Source organism: Oryctolagus cuniculus, unplaced genomic scaffold (assembly GCF_964237555.1).
Source record: "Oryctolagus cuniculus unplaced genomic scaffold, mOryCun1.1 SCAFFOLD_133, whole genome shotgun sequence".
NCBI classification, from domain to species: Eukaryota; Metazoa; Chordata; class Mammalia; order Lagomorpha; family Leporidae; genus Oryctolagus; species Oryctolagus cuniculus.
Window position 1 is genome coordinate 46,867 of NW_027208387.1, and position 9,367 is coordinate 56,233.

The following is a 9,367-nucleotide window of genomic DNA, read 5'->3' on the forward strand; positions in this document are numbered from 1 at the left end:
ATGTCTTATTTTTGTTCACATTATTCCTCTCAATTGCTCTACCTGAGGTGAGTAGGGCTGCTGTGTTGCTTAAATGAAGTGTATGCTTTAGATTACTCATTTAATGAGTGCATGTCATTCACATAGCACTTCACTGAAGTTCTACTATGTCCCAAATCCTCTTCTAGGCACAGAATTTAGACCACTTTTCTCTTAGGCCCAGATCTTGCCTTTAACATACTACTTGGAATTTAGTAGCTCATGAAATCTGCAGACTGCATAAATGAATGAATATTTTGAGGGCTGTGCTTTTGTGGAGGAACTTCATAGGAGACCGAAGGAATAAAATAAATCAAAAGTATCCACAGTATATAGAATGTATACTATTTTACAAGTCACAGAGAAGAAGAAGAAGAAGGAAAGTAGTAAGACTAGAAAGTTTGTGGCAAGACTAACAGGCGCTGGTCAAGAACTTAATAAGCACATTAGGAAAGCAGTAAGGTTTCTTTTTTTTTTTTGAGGAAAAGTTTTTATTTCTAGTGATGAAATTGGCTACAGAACATTATGAAAGTTTAAAAATACAAAGAGAAATTGTCTATAATTAATAGATTCAAAATTTGACAATCAGTGAATGTCATTATTAGTCATTACCAACAACAGTTATTGATTTGAAAGGCAGAGTGACAGGAAGAGGGAACCACTGCTTCACTCCCCAGACACTTGCAATAGCCAAAGCTTGACCAAGCCAAAACCAGGAACTGGGAATTCATTCTGGATGTCCCATTTGGGTGCAGGGACCCAAGCACTTCTGCCATCCTCCGTCTCCTCCCAGGGTGCACACTAGCAGAAACTTGCCTCAAAGCAGAGAAGCTACCACTCAAGCCAGACATTTGTATATGGGATGTGGGTGTGTGGTGGTGACAGCAAGCCCTCATAGATAAAAAAAAAAAAAAAGACAAAGTTATTTCTATGCCAAGGAAATTACTCTGTAGTCTTTCTCTTATAAACTACGTATTGCTGAACCTAGATAATTTTTCCTTTATTTAACAATGACATGAAAATGTCAGTTGAGTTGGCTTTCCTGAAGACCTTGTTTCTTGAATATTAGTGGCTAGTTGAGATAAATTCTTTTCATCTCTTTCTCGCTTCGGCAGCACATGTGCTCGCTTCGGCAGCACATATACTAAAATTGGAACGATACAGAGAAGATTAGCATGCCCCTGCGCAGTAAGGTTTCTTTACCTCCCTGTAGACTCTGCTCTCCAGAGGTGAACAGGGTCCTCTAAACCCACTTGCTGCACACACAAACACCTGAGTGTTGTATTCTCCCACAGGTGTTGGAGACTGATATGGTGTTCTGATTTATATTTACATAATGGCTAGTGACATCGGGCATATTCACATGTTTTGACCATTTACATTTCTTCTGAGAAATGTCTATTCAGATCCTTGCCTGTTTCTTCACTGTATTTTTTGGAGTTTTTCCAATTCATGTAAATGTTCTGGAAATCTGTAAACATTCAGAGTTTTAATTTTTCCTGCCATCTGTTCATTGTATCTACACTCTGATGTTTACTTTGTTGTGAAGAAGTATCTTAGTTGGATATACTCAAATGTCTCTGTTTTTATTTTTGTGACTATTGCTATTGGAATCTTACCCAAAAGCTATTGTGTGTTGACAATATTTAGAGTTTCCCTATGTTTACTTGGGTTTGGGTCTTATGATTACATTTTAATTCACTGTGAGTTCACTTTCACATAGTGTAAGAGATGTTGGAGTCTCTTTTCAGGCTTCTACATATGGATAATCAAGTTCCTCTGCACCACTTGTGAAAGAGATTCTTCTTTCTCCAGTTCATTTTAGTTCCTTTGTTAAATATGAGTTGCTGGTAGAAATTTGGGTTTATTTCTATGCTACCAAGTCTTTTCCATTGAACTATGTGTCTGTTATTATATCAGTGCTAACACTTCTTCTTTTTTTTTTTTTTTGCAGTATATTTATTTGAAAGGCAGAGTTACAGAGAGGTAGAGGCAGAGAGAGAGAGAGGTCTTCCATCCACTGGTTTACTCCCCAAATGGCCACAATGGCCGGAGCTCTGTTGATCTGAATCCAAGTGTCAGGAGCTTCTTCCAGGTCTCTATGCAGGTGCAGGGGCCCAAAGACTTTGGCCATTTTCTACTTTTTTCTCAGGCTATACCAGAGAGGGGTATACGAAGTGGAGCAGCTGGGAAACATACTGGCACCCATATGAGATACCGGCACTGCAGACGGTGACTTTACCTGCTTTGTCATAGTGCTGACCCCTGTAATATGTCTTAAAATATGGTGTGATGTCTCCAGCTTTTTTTTGCTTTATAATATTTCTTTAGATGTTAAGCATCTCTCATGTTTCTATATGAATTTTAGCATCATTTTTTCTAGCTCTGAGAACATCGTTGGTATGTTGATTGGGATTGCATTGAATTTGCAAATTGCTTTTGGTAGGATGGACATTTTGATATTATTCTTCCCATTCACAAACATAAGTTTTCTGTGAGACTGTTAAAAAGCCTTGACAAAAATTGGACTTTATTACACAAAAATTCATCACTTTTTGGGATCATTTAAATCCATAATTTTGCACTAATATTTGATAAATAATTAAAGACTTTGAGCATTTTAGTAGGAGAAATTAAAATATTTATCAATTTATTCAAATATTGTTTAGATGTGATATTCAAATATTGTTTAGAGCCATTGTCTGTATTCCCTCTAAATTACGATCTTTTTGCTTTTTTCCTGTTAAACTTGTCCCTTGATTCAACAACCGTTTTTAATGTAATGTAAACTGAAAATGTCATTTCATAAGCTAAAAAAAATGACAAAGAAGGAAAAAGAAGGGAGGGAGGTTGAGTATATAATTATGTTCTCCGAATTTTTTCTATAAAACATATTGAATCATTTAAAAGCTAATTAAAATTAAACTCAAAATTGGACCATTATGACCTATATTTAAAACAAGTGATTAAAAACTGTAGATGTCTTCAATTTTGATTATCATTCTTCTTTAGAATATCTGAAAGAAATCCAGTTTCTCACTTTAAAATATACCAGTGTGTTAGAATTTAGTATTAAATGACTTTGTTTAAAAGTGTTATTTAATCTATTGCTTTAAGTAGTAATACTATGGCCATTGTAAAACAAAATCCTTATCATTTTTCATAAAACAGGAAGGGCCTTTAAAACATCATCACTAAAAATATTAAGAGACCTAAAATATAACATTCTTAAAACCCAAGTGATACCATTCAAAATTTTCAAATATGCAGGGATAGTTCATGTCAAGTAACTAAATAATTGTGAAGTGTATATATGGAATAGCTTCTATAAATTCTTTTGGCAAGGGCTGGCACTGTGGCATAGTGGGTGAGGCTGCCACCTGCAGTGCTGGTATTCCATAGGGGCATCAGTTCAAGACCTGGCTGCTCCACTTCCTATCCAGCTCTCTGCTATGGCCTGGGAAACACTATAAAATGGTGCAAGTCCTTGGGCCCCTGCACCTGCATAGGAGACCAGGAAGAGGCTCCTGGCTCCTGCCTTCCAGTCAGCACAGCTCCAGCCATGGAGGCCAACTGTGGAGTGAACCAGTGAATGGAAGACCACTCTCTCTGCCTGTCCTTCTCTCTCTGTGTAATTCTGACTTTCAAATAATATAAATAAATCTTTAAAAAATTCTTTTGGCAAATAGATGAAGCTATTTGTTATACATTTCAAATAAATAGCAAACATACTAGAAAAATATATTGAATAAAATTTAAGCAACTCATAGCTATACACAGAAATTTCTCACCATAACAACATAGCAACCACTAAATTTCCAAATTCAATTTTCCACAACTTAGAATCTTTAACTCCAGAAGGAGTACAAAATTGACAGAACAGTGGCCTATGTATCAGGATACCTAATGCTAATACAGAATTATCCCTGCCACAACTTACCTATGTGACCTTGAACAATTCACTTTACTTCTCTGGGCTTGGCATTTAGCATCCTCATGTGATAAAGGAGGCTTGGATAAGATCAGTTGTACTCTATCTTGAGACTTCAATGATCTCTCAGTTTCCAAACAGGCACCTTAAGGGAAAGTAAACCTTTAGATCAAAGCTTACATTTTTAAATCTAAATATATTTTAAACTGTTTCTACAACTAGTACAAAACAACACATTCAAATGTGTACCATGCCACTTTTCAATATTTGGGAATAATTAATGCATCATTTTAGAGCATTGTCTTGAGGCCAGTGCTGTGGTGTAGCTAGTAAAGCCACTGCATGCAGTGGGGGCATCCCATATGGAGGCCGGTTCAAGTCCAGGCTGCTCCATTTTCCATTCAGCTGTCTGCTATAGCCTGGGAGAGCAGTAGGAAGTTAGTTGGCCCAAGTCCTTGGGCCCCTGAATCTGCATGGGAGACCCTGAAGAGGTCCTGGCTCCTGGTTTCAGATTGGCATATCTCTGACCTTTTAGGTCATCTGGGGAGTGAAAAAGCAGATGGAGGAACTCTCTCTCTTCCTCTTGTTCACTATCTGTGTAACTCGGACTTCCAAATAAATAAATAAATAAATCTTTTAAAAAATCAAAAGAATATTGTCTGGCACACAGTGAACCACTAAGTACAAGATATTATTAGTAATATTAGATTGAAATATTGAAATAAACTAGGCAATAAGCCTTAAGATGCAAATTAATACCAAGAAATATAATCTCAAATTTCTGTGTTCAACAAGGTAGTCTCTTTTCACTACTAACTTTATACTAAATAAGATATTTTGATATTTTGTTAAGAGTAAATTTATCGGGGGCCAGCGCCGTGGCTCACTTGGTTAATTCTCCACCTGTGGTGCTGGTATCCCTTATGGGCAAAGTGTTCTAGTCCTGGTTGCTCCTCTTTCAGTCCAGCTTTCTGCTATGGCCCGGGAAGGCAGTAGAGGATGGCCCAAGTGCTTGGGCCCTGCACCCGAATGGGAGACCAGGAGAAAGCACCTGACTCCTGGCTTTGGATGGGCACAGCTCCAACTGTGGCAGCCATCTGGGGACTGAACCAATGGAAGGAAGGCCTTTCTGATTTCTCACTGTATATAACTCTACCTGTCAAATAAAAAAAATTATTAGTTTTTCATAAAAACTGCAGTATTGAAAAAGTTCTAAAATCCCTCTAATTCTAAATGTCTGTGACTGCTAACTCATTAGCACATATTGCATTCTTTACATCTGGGTAATCATGACAATTCACTTTTAAATGATTAACAGATCTGCTGTTATATATAAATACATGCTTTTCCAAAAATCATACAATAAGCAGGCTACATACTTTACTTCAAGTAGAACTGCCATATCCAGTCCTACAATTGTAAATAAGACAGTTTCAATTGTTCAGCATTATCAATTATAAATTCCAATCGTGTAGCAATACTCATAAGAATTTAGGGGGCCGATGCTGTGGAGTAGCAAGTAGAGCTGTGGCTTGCAGTGCTGACATTCCAATTGGGTGCCAGTTCAAGTCCTGGCTACTCAAATTACTATCCATCTTTTTAGGCAAGTAAGACTTACTATCCAGCAGTAGAGGATGGCCCAGGCCCTTGGGCTCCTGCACCTGCATAGGAGACCCAAAAGAAGCTGCTGGCTCCTGGCTTTGGATTGGCAGAGCTCCAGCCATTGTGGCCAAATGGGGAGTGAATCAGCGGTTGGAAGACTGCTCTCTCTCTCTCTCTCTCTCCTTCTCTGTGTAACTCTGATTTTCAAGTAAAATAAATGAATCTTTTTTTAAAAAGGATGAAATAAAAAGGAAGATGAAGATTACAAAATTGTTTAATTTTTTTAATAAATATAAATTTGCAAAGTACAGCTTTTGGATTACAGTGGCTTCCCCTCCCCCAAAACATCCCTCCCACCCATAATCCTCCTATTTCCTGCTTCCTCTCCCATCCCAGAAGATTACAAAATTGTATGAAGGACATTTGTACAGTAAACAAATATACTGATTTCCAATGCAATATTTGAATACTTGAAGCAGGAAGGCTAAGTACTTCTTTGCCAAAATAACATGTTTTCTCCAGTGTAAAACCCATTTGCCATCCCAATACACAAAGGGATTTGGGGCAAGAAGGAAAAAAGAAGTCCACACATGCAGAAATTTTAAGCAAAACAAAATAGAGAATGTATTTAGTTTCATGTAAATCACATGAGAATTAATAGTATTCTACCAATTTGCAACAAATATTTTTAACTTTAATGAATGAATGAACTTTCAGTTACATAGCAGGAAACTTCTACCCTCTCCCATAAAACTGAAAGAGAAACTTTTTAAAAGTAAAAACTGATGAAAGAATTCTGCAATACATGTTAATGTTAAGTAGCCCAGCAGAGTTTATTTAGAAATACAAACACACACACAGAAAATAAATACATTAAAATCTTACTGAATAGGTCAGTAATAGTTCAGGATCCAATATGTGTGCAAAAGATTCTGGATTTCCCAGTCACTTTGTATAGGAAATGATGTGCTTTGCTATGTAGCATGTAACTTTAGATTCCTGAACACCTCCACTTTGCTTCTTACCCTGAATCCCAGCAAATACAGGAACACAGCTGTTGAGTCATTCATTTTCTGGATTTGAGAATATCAAAGAATTAATGAGTATAGAAAGTTGTACAGCAGAGACCAAGAATGTCCAAGGGAGGTCACATAAATCAATTGAACAAGTCAAACTACTATGAATGTATACTGAATGCTCTGTTTTTAATATGTCTTACTTACCTAAAAAGACATGAGGGCTATTGCTCTCTCTCTTAATACAACTAAGGAGAAGATATCACCAATGCTCAAGAAAAATGAATACACAGCAGAGCTAATACAAAATCCCCAAATTCCAAAATAGAAAAACTGGATATGCACTCCTTACACACACCCTGAAGTGGCAATGAAGTAGAACAAATCTAAAATTAGAAAAAAATCTTTTTTTAAAAGATTTATTTATTTATTTGAAAGTCAGAGTTGCACAGAGAGAGGCAGAGAAGAGAGAGGGGTCTTCCATCCACTGGTTCTCTCCCCAGTTGGCTGCAATGGCCAGAGTTGTGCCAATCCAAAGCCAGGAGCAAGGAGCTTCTTCCAGGTCTCCCACATGGGTGCAGGGGCCCAGGACTTGGGCCATCTTCTACTGCTTTCCCAGGCTATAGCAGAGATCTGGATCCATATGAGCTGCCAGCACTGCAAGTGGTGGCTCTACCCACTATGCCACACCACTGGCCCTGAAAATTCTTGTCAAATTAAGAACATTTAACCTTTGTTTTAGAGTGCATTATTAAAATATCTAAACTGGGGGAATACATAATTTCTTTCTTTAGAAATCAGAAGAGAAAAAGAACACTTCAAGCCTACTGTGACACCACACAGAAGGAATGGAGAATCATGATCTCAATTAGCCTAGGGACAGAATAAAAGGGAGGGAAATAGGAACAACAGAATTAAGATGAATAAGCTTTGACAGCTGAGGGAATCTGAATGTAAAGAAAAGGCATGCAGTTAACTGAAACAATAGAGATAAGTCTGAGAGGAAAAAACATTGTTAAGTCATATTAATGGGGCCAGAGCTGTGACTTAGTAAAGTAAAAAAAAAAATCTAAAATTTGTTTTTAAATTATATAATTAAAAAAGATAAAAAAGATGTTCAATCTTAAGTCTCTACAGCATAAGATATACATCAATTTTCCCAGGTTCTATTTGCATTTATTAACAAAGTTTCATGGGTGTAATCACTAAAGTGGCTCCAATAAGTCTTTTTATAAAAATTATTTTTTATTTTGACAGGCAGAGTGGACAGTGAGAGAGACAGAGAGAAAGGTCTTCCTTTTTCTGTTGGTTTACCCCCTAGTGACCGCTGCTGCCAGTGTGCTGCAGCTGGCACATGGCGCTGATCCAAAGCCAGGAGCCAAGTGCTTCCTCCTGGTCTCCCATGCAGGTACGGGGCCCAAGCACTTTGGCCATCCTCCATTGCACTCCTGGGCCATAGCAGAGAGCTGGACTGGAAGTGGAGCAACTGGGACAGAATCTGGCTCTCCCAGCAGGACTAGAACTTGGTGTGCCTGCACCGCAGGTGGAGGATTAGCTTATTGAGCCATGGAGCCTGCCTCCAATAAGTCTTAACCTGGGATGCAACTAAATTTAACAAGGATACTCAATAGGAATTTTAGAAGAATTCCAAAATATGTATCAGAATAAAAATAAATACTTTACTTGGTACATCTCATTTTAACTATACTATTGTCTAAATTTCCAAATATCAGATGTACTAAAAAAATCCCCAAAGCAGCAGAGTTGGTCCGACATGATGAGGAATAAAATAAAGAAAATGAGAATTCGCAGATCCCAGATTAAAATAACCAAGAAGGCCCAATAAAAGAAAACTCAATGTCTTCATACACTAACATTTATTACCTCAGATTTATTTAACAAAAAGGTGATTATTCCAGCTACATCCCATTAGGTAGCCCAATTTTACCTGCTAAATCCATTTAAAAAAAGCACCTCATGATATATTACTAAAATCATATTGCTATATGCCATCCACCATGTCCACTGTACCTTATACCTAATGTTAACAGATCTGATGAAAATCAGTAGATAAATGATGTGTCTTAACCACGTGTGGGAAATGTCTTTTGTTCAACGTTTTTCCAAAAACCCCTCAGTCTCAGTTTGCCTTCACCTTGAAAAGACACTTCTGAGGTTTACTAATCAGTCCAGCTTCTTCGGGCCTCCCTCCAATGAAAGGGGCTAAAATCCATCAAAATAAACTCTAGGCACTGTCCTTGTGCTCCCAGTGACTTTTTCACTCTAGGGGCTCACAAACCTTCTAAATTCTTTAGATCACCTGTGATGTCCATTAGTTCTCAAAGACTATGATGCAAGTAATTTCCCCTCTTGGAACCTTGTTATTAACTGTGCTGTATGAGAAATGAAGTCTCCTACACACCTTGTGCTTACGATTCTCCAAACCATGTTGCCTGCTAGGACTTTGGCCATGAATATAGGACAGCAATACCTGAACATGATTACTGAGATCTCCTTAATAAAGGATAGACTGGGGCCAGCACTGTGGTGCAGTGGTGTAATCCTTTACCTGCAGTGCTGGCACCCCATATGAGCACCAGTTCTAGTCCCCATTTCTCCTTTTCCCATCCAGCTCTCTGCAATAGCCTGGGAAAGCAGTAGAAGCTGTTCCAAGTGCTTTGGTCCCTGCCAAAATGTGGGAGACCTGGAAGCTCCTAGCTCAGATTGGCCCAGCTGCAGACATTGCAGTCATTAGGGGAGTAAATGAGCATATGGAAGACCTTTCTCTCTGTCTCTTCCT

At 38.0% G+C, this 9,367-nt stretch overlaps 1 pseudogene; it reads left to right on the forward strand.

The window, feature by feature from the left end:
• Positions 1–1,138: 1,138 nt before the first annotated feature.
• On the forward strand, positions 1,139–1,206 carry LOC138848378 (U6 spliceosomal RNA; annotated as a pseudogene).
• Positions 1,207–9,367: the final 8,161 nt, after the last annotated feature.